Raw genomic sequence first — 13175 nt, forward strand, 5'->3', positions numbered from 1 at the left:
TGTTGTATTTGCATGAGTCCTGAAAAACTTCAGCAATAACCTCCCCATATGCTATTTACTTTAGAGGGTCCTAAGTGACCTGTAAAGAAGTTTGAGGTAAATCCCATATTGCAGGCTTGGGAAGATGGACACAAGTGTAACAACGGAGTTCAGAACAAATATTATGTCTGTGTACCAAAGGTCATGGAGAAAAAACTCTCATTCTCAGCAGCTTCCTTCAGTTCTCATTAAGGGGTGGGCTTGGAATTGCCTGATTTGCCAGGAGTTATGCCACTACTGTAGCTTATAAACAGTGCAAAGCTGTCCCCTCTTTCCACAGTTCAGTAAGGTTCACTTTAAGGACAGTAAATGTAAGTATCTTCAATCTGATTCTCCTGAAGTCCTGAGACCAGAAGTGTGTTATGCTGTTTAGTTACTGTCTCAATTGATCACAGAATCATAGAATCAACCAGGTTGGAAGAGACCTCCAAGATCAGCCAGGCCAACCTAGCACCCAGCCCTAGCCAGTCAACTAGACTGTGGCACTAAGTGCCTCAGTCAGGCTTTGCTTCAACACCTCCAGGGATGGTGACTCCACCACCTCCCTGGGCAGCCCATTCCAATGCCAATCACTCTCTCTGCCAACAGCTTCCTCCTAACATCCAGCCTAGACTTACCCTGGCACAACTTGAGACTGTGTCCCCTTGTTCTGTTGCTGCTTGCCTGGGAGAAGAGACCAACTCCCACCTGGCTACAACCTCCCTTCAGGTAGTTGCAGACAGCAATGAGCTCTGCCCTGAGCCTCCTCTTCTGCAGGCTGCACACCCCCAGCGCCCTCAGCCTCTCCTCATAGGGTTTGTGTTCCAGGCCCCTCACCAGCTTCATTGCCCTTCTCTGGACACCTTCCAGCACCTTGGTCCCTTTCTGCCTGCACTTGCAGAGTAGAGTGAGGAGTCTGTAAACACCAGGATTTCTTGTTATTTCACTGGAGGTAATAATCTGAACCTTTCTTTCCAAAAATGCCATCAAGAATTGCAGCTGGTTGCATTTGAACGAATGATCTCACTCTAAATGTATGCCTTTAGTCTTCTCCTTTCTCAGCACCCTGTGATTTTTTCCCTTCAAGAAGGGGAAATGTAAAATGTGAACATCAGTTTAAAGCAGCAGCGAGAGACTCTTTGCAAAGTAGACACTCACAGCTTGAGAAAGGTCCTTTTACACCACTGGATTTGCTGTCTGGCTTGACTAGATGATGATCTCACTGCTGTCACTGAACCAGAAGAAAGACCTCACTGGAGCTGTTCAGGAATTTGAGGACAAAATGTAATGTCACTGGAAAATGCTGATCTGTCAAAAGCAACATACTGTTTGGATACAGTTTGGTTTCAACAAGCGTGTCCCAAATCACAGCCACATTTCCTTTAAAACCTTGCCTGCTTTTCTGACAATTCATATAGCAGGACATTCAGGAGTGTCCAAAGCCTAAAGCTTTGGCCAGATCTGGCAAAGCTTAAAATGAGTTGACTTGGAAGGAGTTGAAGGCTCCAGATTTAGAGTGTGTGAGCAGAAAGGTGGGTTGCAGAAGAGAGCGCTTGACAAGGCATTCAGGAGAAATCCCTCTAATTGCTTGCTGGCTTCACAGGCCTGCTTCTGGGCTACAGCAGCTGGTGACATCATCTGCAGAGAGCAAGCAAGGTCCACTGCTCGGCCTGCCTGACAAAAGAAGATAATCCAGCATCACTGGCACCACCAGGACTGCTCCTCTCATTTCCATCCCTGCAAAACCTTGCTGGGAAAGGGCCAAACAGCACCTGCCTCTGCCGGGTGTCAGAAAGGAAGGATGAGGATGCTGCTATTACAGCAGCCCTCTGTACAGCTCCAGCCCTCTGAGCATCCTCGTTGCCCTTCTCTGGACACACTCCAGCACGTCCACATCCTTCTTGTAATGGGGGCTCCAGAACTGGATGCAGTACTCCAGGTGGGGTCTCACCAGAGCGGAGTAGAGGGGGAGAATCACCTCCCTGGCCCTGCTGGCCACACTTCTCCTGCTGCAGCCCAGGCTCTGCTTGGCTTTCTGGGCTGCAAGTGCACACTGCTGGCTCATCTTGAGATTCTCGTCCACCAGCACCCCCAGGTCACTCTCCCCAGAGCTGCTCTCCAGTCAGGCACTGCCCAGTCTGGATTTGTGCTTGGATTGCCTCGACCCAGAGGCAGGACCTTGCACTCTCTTGTCCTGCCTCTCTTGCTGTAATTGATCAATCAAAACATTGTCATTGACACCTACAGCTGTCTGTCTTATTACAGATGCTTTGGATAGCTGAATGTATCAGCTGTCTGAATTTCATTGATCCATAGATTCATAGAATGGTTTAGCTTGAAAGGACCTTAAAAATCAATTCCCCTGCCATGGACTAGGACACCTTCCACTAGGTCAGGTTGCTCCAGGCCTTGGCCCTAAATAAGAAACCACTTTACTGGCACTTTCTGTCACTTCTCTTTGGCAACCATTGGAGCAAGGGTTAAGAAATGTTGCATTTCATACAGTTAGAAGAACCTGTCAGTCTTAATACTTTCTGCCAAGGCTGATGTCCACAGATGGCAGGCAAGTGTCACCACATACTTCTTTTGAGCCTTGCAAGTGTGCTGCTCATGTCAACAATATGTGACATAATCATATCAAACAAACAAAACAAACCAAAAAGACCATCAGAGGTCACTCTCATGTTTGGACTCTCCAGTGAGGACTACAAAGTACCATGGTAAGCAGGATACTTTTTCCTCTGAGAGCAACAACTCTTTCTGCCTCTGCTCCACACACTGTGAATCCTGCAACAACCCTTCAGTCCCTGCTGGCAGGACCTCAACACAGCTCAGACACAGGTTGGCTGGTGCTGGGTAAGATTAGTTTTGCCATCCCTGCAAGCAGGGCATGGTAATCCTCACTGACAACTATGCTGTCTTGTGAAACCTAAATAGATGGAGAAGTATTTGAGGGATATAATGTGTATGTACAATGGTCTGTCCAGAGCCTAAAAGTCATCCTGGCCTTTGTTTCCTCAGCCACAGTGAAAGCTGTTGGTGAAATAGAGGGTTGGAAATGAGAGCTTTGAGTTGTTCTATGCCACAATCTTTTTTTTTCAATGCTCACTGAAGAAATAACTTCCTTCTGAAGCACATGTTGTTCACAGGCTGAACTGCTGAATTCCATGCTGAAGCTGATATTTATAGCTCCCATGTAGCTACTACAAATCTTTCAAAGGAGAACACTGTCTGACTGCAACAAGGTGTGAGGTTTTAATAAGACAATACTTTCATGGGCTGGACAAAATGTATGTAGCCATTTGTGATGGTTTGGGTGTTACCCCTCTATCCCCCCCACTTTGGAAATCACCCAGACTAGACTCAGCCAGCTCTGGAAATTGAATGAAGCTTTTATTTACAGCTTAGCAGAATACACAAGCAGATATTTACAGCAGATACAGTTATAGACAGAAATAGACAAGGGAAAAGGTAATACAGAAACACAACAGCCCTCCCAGAAACCTGAGTCCCCAGGAGGGGCTCCCAACCATCCCTTCACCTTCCCCCTACCCCTCTCAACCTTACCCCAGTCCCAAGGAAGGATGGAGGCTTGGCCAGGGGGTTAGGAAGCAAAGTGAATTAGGAAAGAAAAAAAAAAAAAAGGTAGGGTGAGGTTAGAGAGAGAGATGCAGCTCGGAGCTCCCCAGCAGGAGAAGTGCCTTTATCTGTGTTTTGCTTTCTGTTCTTATACACCTCAGCAAGCCTACGAGTGAAGCAGACATCACCACTGTTTTCCTTTCACAGCCTGTAATCTAGTCCTTCTCACCAAAACATTCTAGCTTGCAGCGAGCTGGCACACCACTGCACTGCAAACAAAAAGACAGAGAATTAACTACACCCGTGCTAGTGCCAGCAGTCACAGCTACAGTTTGCATCCAGTGCAAAAGAAGCATTCTCTCTTTTTTGTTAGGGCTACCTCCTAGCTGGCTGCAGGTTTTTTGACCGATGACGGTTCAGTATGCAGAATTCCAGGTTCTTTAGGAGTTTTGTACAGAGGAGAGACCAAGCGAGACGACAGTTGCATAAAAAGCCACACTAACGGCATGCGTGATCAGCCGCTGATCTGCATCTGCTTCCTTCACACAGCGAGCCCAAGGTTAGCTGCCTGTGTGGGGACACAGTGACACCCAGTGCCTGCTGCTGCCACACGTTACTGCAGCGCAGCGCTGGACCAGATCGCTAACTCCAGAAGTTCCAGCCTACGCTGTCCACTGGCATAAACACGACTCAGCAACTCGTTGTATTTTATCTGTTTTATTGAAGTTCCTAACACTAAAATAAAAATACACAGCACTAATCACATCAAAGAATAATAACAGTCTCACAAGGCTCTAACTTTTCAAGTTGCATTTTGTACTTGCTTATGAAGAAAGATCCTTTCAGAAAAGAAAATCCAACACCTCTGGATTCACAGAATCAAACAGGTTGGAAGAGGTCTCCAAGATCAGCCAGGCCAACCTAGCACCCAGCCCTAGCCAGTCAACCAGACCATGGCACTAAGTGCCTCATCCAGGCTTTGCTTCAACACCTCCATGCACGGCGACTCCACCACCTCCCTGGGCAGCCCATTCCAATGCCAATCACTCTCTCAGAGTGATTTCTTCTACTGTCTGTCGTATTGATACGTGTTTATTATTGTGAGGAACGAATGATGCAGCCGTGCCAGCTGATACAGAATCACAGAATGGTCTAGGTTGGAAGGGACCTCAAGGATCATCCAGTTCCAACCCCTTGCCGTAGGCAGGGACGCTCCCCACCAGAGCAGGTTGCTCAAGGCCTCATCCAACCTGGCCACAGCAACGTGAAATGAATATAATATTTTCATAGAGCCTTTGCTAAATAAAATCATATCAGCTCAAGTATAATTCAAATCATTAACTGTTTTCCCCATCAGAAAAATGTTTCTAATCAAGTCTGCAGGGGAAATACTCTGTTTTGTATTGAGGGCAGGAAATGGGATGGTTTACATTCAGTTTTATTTTTGCATTTTGACTAGCAAATTTGCTCTTACACTTGACCATGTGTGCAGAGCAGGTCAATGTGTCATATTTTCAAGAGCAAAGATGGGTTTCCTCTTTCTCTGAAGCACAGATTGGAATTTTATTATGTTGTTTGTTTTTGTTTTTTTTTAAGACTCAGGTCAGGCTTTAAGATGGAAACTGAGTGGCAGGTTTAACTAAAGAACAAATTGCTTTTAAATCACTTCAGAATAAATAACCTTCCTTAGAATCATAGAACCAACCAGGTTAGAAGAGACCTCCAAGCTCAGCCAGTCCAACCTAGCACCCAGCCCTAGCCACTCAACTAGACCATGGCACTAAGTGCCTCATCCAGGCTTGGATTCAACACCTCCAGGGACGGTGGCTCCACCACCTCCCTGGGCAGCCCATTCCAAAGACCACAGGCTCCTGACAGAATTTTCTAGTAAGACACTACTGCTACTAGTAGTGCTAAGGGTAGGTGCACTCCGCATTCATACCTTCAGTTGGAAGCAGTCCGTGGTAATTTTGAGTAGAGAACTTAGGACTTAGTGAGTAGAGCTCTTGAGACATCTGCATGTCACAACGGAGACCTAGAAGTAGTTTGGTTTCTGCAAGTACCTTCAGATATAGGCTTGAGGAGGAACAACCCATTCCTGTTTTCCCTATTACTGTTTTTGTGATTTGGAGGAAAAAAAACCTGAGTTTCAATGCCAAGTCTGTTCTTACTGTTACCTTCTGCCCTTTGGCAGGTGGCACCAACTGATCTGAATCTCAAGCTACTTTTTGAGGTCTTGGTAACACGAGAGTTTGAGCAGTTGCAATTGCCATAAAAGTAACCTGATCATTGCTATATCCCAGTCAAAATTTAGTTTACATAAGTTTTGTTTAAAAAAATCCTGTGTATGAAAGAAAGAGATGTCAGGGAACACTCACAAGTAAAAAGGAATGGCAGTATGTGCTGGTTTGAGGCTAATTGGAATATTTTAATGAGGTAAAATAGATCATTGGTTGTGAAAAGGAAAATTGAGTGATGTCTATTTCACTCATAGCTTTGCTGAGATGTGTAAATGCAAAGACACAAACACAGATAAGGCAGTCAGTGTCTCTCCCTGGCCTCTTCCCTATTAACTGCTTCTGCCTGACCTGGCACATAACCCAACTAATCATTGCTTTCTAACCCATCTTGCTGAATCTTCCAACTCACCTGGCATGTAAGGCAGATTCTGGGATAAGAGATGGGAGTGGAAAGAAGGCGGAAGGGTGGTTGGGAGCCCCTCCTGGGCACTCTGACTGGTGGGAAGGGTATTGTGTTTCTATACTACTTTTAAGTGGTATACTACTCTATATAGTTGTATATATTTGTAATACATTGTAAAGATCTGCTTGTATATTGTGCTAAGCTGTAAAATAGAAAGCTTCATTCCTTAATTTTCAGCCAGCTGAGCCTAGTCTGCATGTATTCATTTAGGGGGTGGAGGGGAGTGGGTGAAGCCCAGAACCACTACAGAGTAGAAAAGAGTAAAGTTAAAGCAGGGAAAAAAAAAAATGCAGAGGAGTAAATGTAAAGGGCTGCTTGCCAAATGGAAAGGAATCTCTGCAGTAAGAACTAGTCCCACTCTTATTTTCCCTCCTCTGAAACCCATTCTGTTTTCACACAAGAGAACTACCACAATAAGAACATTAATGCTCTTCTTGCGTGCTAGCTGCTTATTAGAGACTCACAACAAGGAAGGTGATCAGAGAATACTTGTCACATGCCCAAACTACCCTAATTCAAGGAAACTGCCACCTCAGGGCATCATATGAGGCAGGTCAAGCTGAGGGTGAAGCAAGCTTTCTGTGTAAGAATTTTAATTAGCAATGAGCAGAATAAAATACATAAGCTGCTGAAAGTTAACAAGTGCTACTCTTTGAGCTTTACGTTCGAATCCATGCTGTGAGCTTCCACTTCCTCACCGCCACCGTGGATTAGCAGCAGAGTGGATAGTAATCAACAAATATTACAATCATCCTTCTAATCTTATTAACAAACTTGTAAGAAGCATTAAGGACACATTTATACCACTTGTGGGAAACAGTCCAAATACAACGAACCAAAAGCTGCTTATCTAGAAGCAAACCCAGCATTACACGACTGGAGTGGGCCAGGTTAATCAAAGCTATCAAGAGACTAATTTAGATCCAGAGGGCTGGGAAGGCAGATTAAATGATTGCTCCTACATCACTGAAAGCAGACACTATACAGTATTGTACCTATGAACAATGATCTTCTGTAGGGTGCAGTTTCCTCGTTTCTGTGTATCTGTGTTTTGACATTTTAAGTATCTCATCAGCATCTCTTGATCCTGAAGCTGTGAATGTGCAGCAATAGCATTATAACTCAAGCTTGTTAATCACCAGACCTTTAGGAAGGGAGGGGATAGGTTGTAAAAACAAACCTAAAATTGTGCATGTTCATAGGCAGCACTACAGTGCTACATGCAGATACACAATATGAAAGAATATGATCCAAGATACGGTGGAAAAAAATGAGGAAAGCAGCTGAGCATCAAAAATCAATATTTCAGGCTCCTTTTCTTTACAGGGTGGAGGAGAGGACACTGCTGGTTAACTTTTACTCCACAAACATTTTGTAGAAGTACTGAAATACACTGCTTTAGTGAGAAAATCAGCACACTAAAATGGGGGCTTATTCACTGGCTTCATCGTGGAACAACTTGGGGTCTGGTCTCATTATGCCTTTCACAGAATCACAGGAACATTCAGGTTGGAAAAGACCATCAGGATCATCAAGTCCAACCCATATCCCTACTATGCAAGGTGCACCCTAAACCATATCCCCAAGCACCATATCCAAATGACTTTTAAACACATCCAGGGTTAGTGACTCAGCCATCTCCCTGGGCAGCACATTCCAATGCCTGACCACTCTTGTTGGGGAAAAAAAATCCTAATATCTAATCTAAACCTACCTAGTCACAGCTTGAGGCCATTCTTTCTTGTTCTATCACTATTTACCTGTGAGAAGAACCCAGCACCAACCTCTCCACAACTTCCATTCAGGTAGCTGTACAAGGAGGCCTCCCCTCAGTCTCCTCTTGTTTCAAACTAACCACCCCCAGGTCCCTCAGTTGTTCCTTGTAAGACTTACTCTTCAGGCCCTTCATCAGCTTCCTTGCCCTCCTCTGCAATGGCTCCAGCACCTCCACATCCCTCTTGTAACGAGGTGCCCAAAATTGAACACAACACTTGAGCAGCCCATTCTTGTGGTAGGATTGAGACAATCCAGAAGCTATGACCAACTTCTCTGCAGAACTCTCTTCCAAGGCTCAGTGACTCCCTTTCCAGAGCAGCTAAAACACTGCTCTTTGACTGCTTGCTTTTCCCCCGTCATCTATCCTAACAAAGACTTTTTCACCACTTCCCAAAAGTAAAGGATTCTTCCAAAGACTAGTTAGTGGTATTTAGTTTCTGATCACACATGACATGAAACACATTTTGGTACTCTATACAAAATAATTGTCCACATTCGTGCTGCTTGATTTTCCATTGCCAAGCATTATATGCATTAACTTCCATCAGCACAAAGTGAGGGGAAAAACAGCTGTTGTTACAAAGCACTCTGCCTGGAAACATCATGTTCTGGGTGTGGTGGGTTAGGAACTTACACACACACACACCCCCCAGGTAAAGTTTACCAGATGAGGTCAGATGGCTTGGAAGTAAGATAAAGCTGCATTTTACAGCAAAGCTAAATTTACAAGCCTGTATACAAAATATATTTATGTGTATTTACAATTATATATGACTTAGAAATAATACAGAAATCAAATCTTTCCCTCCAGACAAAGAAAAGCCCAGGAGGGGCCAATCATCATAGAATCAACCAGGTTGGAACAGACTTCCAAGATCAGCCAGGCCAACCTAGCACCCAGCCCTAGCCAGTCAACTAGACCATGGCACTAAGTGCCTCATCCAGGCTTGGCTTCAACACCTCCAGGGACGGTGCCTTCACCACCTCCCTGGGCAGCCCATTCCAATGCCAATCACTCTCTCTGCCAACAACTTCCTCCTAACATTCAGCCTAGACTTCCCCCGGCACAACTTGAGACTGTGTCCCCTTGTTCTGTTGCTGGTTGCCTGGGAGAAGAGACCAACCCCACCTGGCTACAGCCTCCCTTCAGGTAGTTGTAGACAGCAGTGAGGTCCCCCCTGAGCCTCCCAATGCCACCCTCTCTCTCTTCCCAGGCAGTATACAACCAGCAAAGCTCACCTGTTGCCAGTCAAGGTTAGTGGAGGAGTTAGAAAGAGAAGCAAAGGAACAGTGAACAGATCCAGTGCCAAGAAGACAGAATTGTTTATACGGTGGCTTTTTATACCTCCTCTTAGCAAATCAGTGAATGATACAGACTTTTCTCATTATTTTCTTTTTACAACCAGTGTCCTGCTCACTCAGATTCTGCAATGAACTCCCAGGAAAGTACCCATTTCTCTTGTTAGAATATCGCAATGAGCCTTAAACTACCATACTGGGATAAAAGACAACACAACACATTAGGAAGAAGAGAGTAGGTTTTTTATTACAATTAAGTTGTGTGCTTTTGTTATTTTTTTCGTAGGAAACAGAAAGGTCTTCAGACTGGAAGAATAAGTGAAGTCAGCAGTTCCATTTTACACACTGCCATGTCAGACTTGCAGAGTCCTGTCTCAACTATCTGAGCAATTGGCTCATTTTTGTGACTTCAAGGATTTGGTTTTCAGTTCTCCTTTTCTTCACTGAAAAACTCTGCATCCCACTCATAGTTCTAGAAGGGTCATTGCCTCAGTACTCATAGAGTGCATAGTTTTTTGGCATAGGACCAAACATAAGCCCTCATCCAGCTCTTGTTTTCTCTCTAGGCCTTACCCCAACCTGGACCCCTAATAGAACCAATCTGGTCCTATTTCATTCATAATGTTGACTGGCAACAAAACTGCACAGCAACCTGAAGCACAAAGTAAATACTTTTTTGGTCATTCTCATTTCTCAGTTTCTTCTTTCAAATCCTGGTTTGCTCCCTATGGTCCTTCAATTGCAATCATTGTCTAAACAAGAATCACCCATCTCCATTCAAGCTCCATCATTCTCCAAGATCTTGTTCTTACAAGGCCACCTGCCTGGACTACACCCTTTCTTCTTCAGATTCAGCAACTTCTATTAAAGTTTTTCTATCAGATGCTTTCTCATTCTTAATTTTTGCAACGACTTCTAAATGGAAAATGAGGTCCTATGAAGGTATATTGGTTGTTTCAAACACCTGTTCACATTCTAGTACATGCTGAACTGAAACTCTGTGCAAGATGTGGCAAAAGTAGCACTAGATTGCCCTCCACTGGCACAGTCCAGGCAGCAGACAAAGGGTTTCTCACTTGTGTAATGTGAAGGGGAAGTGGGTTGAGAGGATGTAGAGGCACCCAAAACCTTCATACTTGAGCAAAGGTGTGTTTCTCAATCCTTCACTGTTCTTGTATGATGGAATCAGATGTAGCAGCTCCTAAAAATCTACTCATTTCCACCTTATTTCAGGTAAGCATGGGCAGAATATCCTGTCTCCTTCAGTGTTTCCTCTGTGTGAAATTCCTTCTGGATCTCAGCTGGTTAAGAACTCCCTAGAAAAAGAATTACAACAGATTTCCTTCTTTTACCAAAATCACTTTAAAAAAGACAATCAGGTGGGGCTTGGTCTCTTCTCCCAGGCAACCAGCAAGAGAACAAGGGGACACAGTCTCAAGTTGTGCCGGGGGAAGTCTAGGCTGGATGTTAGAAGGAAGTTGTTGGCAGAGAGAGTGCTTGGCATTGGAATGGGCTGCCCAGGGAGGTGGTGGAGTCACCATCCCTGGAGGTGTTGAAGCCAAGCCTGGCTGAGGCACTTAGTGCCATGGTCTGGTTGACTGGCTAGGGCTGGGTGCTAGGTTGGACTGGATGATCTTGGAGCTCTCTTCCAACCTGGCTGATTCTATGAAATGATAACAAATGTCTTTACAAATAATGTACTGAAAGCAGAGAAACAGAATGACTTGCTTGCTGGTGTTCATACGAAGACTGTAGTCAGAGTCACAGACAATGAGAAAATATGGAAAATAATTCCAAATAGCAAAAAAGTCTCCTATTTGTTAGGCATGCTCAGCAGCATTGTGAAACTGTCTTCTCCTTCACATCAATCCACATATACTTTAGGTGCACTGAGGAAATCATGCAGTACATGCAAAACTTAGGGTACAGAGCATGAAGCATGAAGAGAAAGAACTCCCCATCTAGCCTATGAAGCAGTTTCATTTGTCACTGCTTCTGCTTGGCATGAGACACAAATGCATACTTTATTAATCCCATAATGTAATATTCTCATTCCTTCTCATTGTCCCAAGTTTCCTCCTCAAAACTGATCCAGAATCAGGCTTCATCTCCTTATCTTTTGTCTCTTCCTACACTTTCACGGTGCCCTGAGAGCTACTCCTTTTATCCCTTCAAGTCTTCCTCTAGCAGTGTATGATCTTCTCTTGTTAGGAGACTGATACCAAATGCCTTAAAGGTTTTGAGACACAATAAAGCAAGTGACACATTTGCATTAAGTGCAAGTAGTTTCTTGATGCAATGTTCTTGTCATCATCCCTGTATGTAGTTAAATAAAGAAAGTTAAAGCAAGCAAACAAAAACAGCCCAAGCCCAGAAACAAAGAAACGATACTAAAGAAGCCTAGGCTTTACAGAGGAATCCAAACAGGTTGAGGCCTGTGGCAGAGCACTCCAAACTGCCTTCCCCATCCTCCTCTCCAGAGGTTTGAATGGGGAAAGAAGACACAAAACTCTTTTCCCTACCCCCACCTCTGATTGCAGAGGTTTGAATGGGGGAAGAAGTAGGCGAGAAGCTACTTCTCCCACCCCTGCAGGCTTGAATGGGGAACAGCAGAGAGCACTCAGTACATATATATATATATATATATATATACACACACACACATATATATATATATATATCTCCTGCCAGCCCTAGGGCTCTGGGCTGCCTTTTATTTTGAAGTGGGGTAAAGTTATTTTGTGGCTTAGCCTTTTTCATTTCCCTGAATTACTAAAATTGCCCATTACTATCCTTGTGAAGGTTTCCTGGCTGAATAAGAACCCATACATAAAATCTATCTAGTTTGTGTATAGTTTAGGGGCAGGGCTCTGCAGGAACTAACAATACCTATATTTATACATGCCAGTGACAACTGAGAAAAAAGTGCTGTGGACTACATCAGCTTCCCATTCTCACTCTTCAGAGGGGGAACATTTTCTTTAATCTTTGCTGATCGATGCACCTGTAGAAGTCCTTTTTGTTAGTGTGTCCCTTGCCATGCTCAGCTCCAGCCCTCCCTCCTGACCTTACCCCTACACCGCAGGGCAGCGCTCCGATACCCCTCATGGGCTACCTGTCCCTGCTTCCACTGTCTAGGCAGTTACCACATTTCTGCTGTCGGCCTTCAGAACAGCTCTGGGAGGTCAAACTGGGCTAAGACATCTAGCCTCATGTCTTGGACATCGCCCACCCTGATGGCTGGAGCGCCTGCACAGCAGCAGCCAGCAGAGCACCGGAGCTGCCATGGCAGTCGTCCAGAGCCTCTGCCACAAAGCCGATCATTTTTACCGTTCGCAGGGTCTTGGCAGACAGACCTCCGCGAGAATTTGGCGAGGGAACAGTTCCGCATGTGGTTTGATCGCAGTGGATCTCCCGGGGCTACATTCTGGAGTGGCATTCAAGTACCATACCAATGCAGCACGTCAGTAACCCACAGGTCTCGGAACGTAAGGCACTATTCGCAACACAGCACTACCACAGCGGCAAGCTCAGAAGCCAGCAATCGGTGGGGATTACCTCTGAGCTGCAGCCCCAAACCGCCCCTCATCGCGACTGCGCGCTGCCAGCGCGTATCCGTCCCGTCCCGGTGAGCAGCCCCGAGAGAGGACACTAACGGCGTCGGGGGCAAGCTCATCAAAAGCCAGCTGCTTCTGAAGGAACGGAGCCGGCCGGGAGGCGGCGGCGGCGCCCCTGTCCGAATGGTGACTAAGGAGCCGCCCGTCCCAGCGAGCGTGACAGCGCAGCGCCCAGCCCCGGCC

This window comes from Pogoniulus pusillus, chromosome 18 (assembly GCF_015220805.1).
Source record: "Pogoniulus pusillus isolate bPogPus1 chromosome 18, bPogPus1.pri, whole genome shotgun sequence".
Classification (NCBI taxonomy): Eukaryota; Metazoa; Chordata; class Aves; order Piciformes; family Lybiidae; genus Pogoniulus; species Pogoniulus pusillus.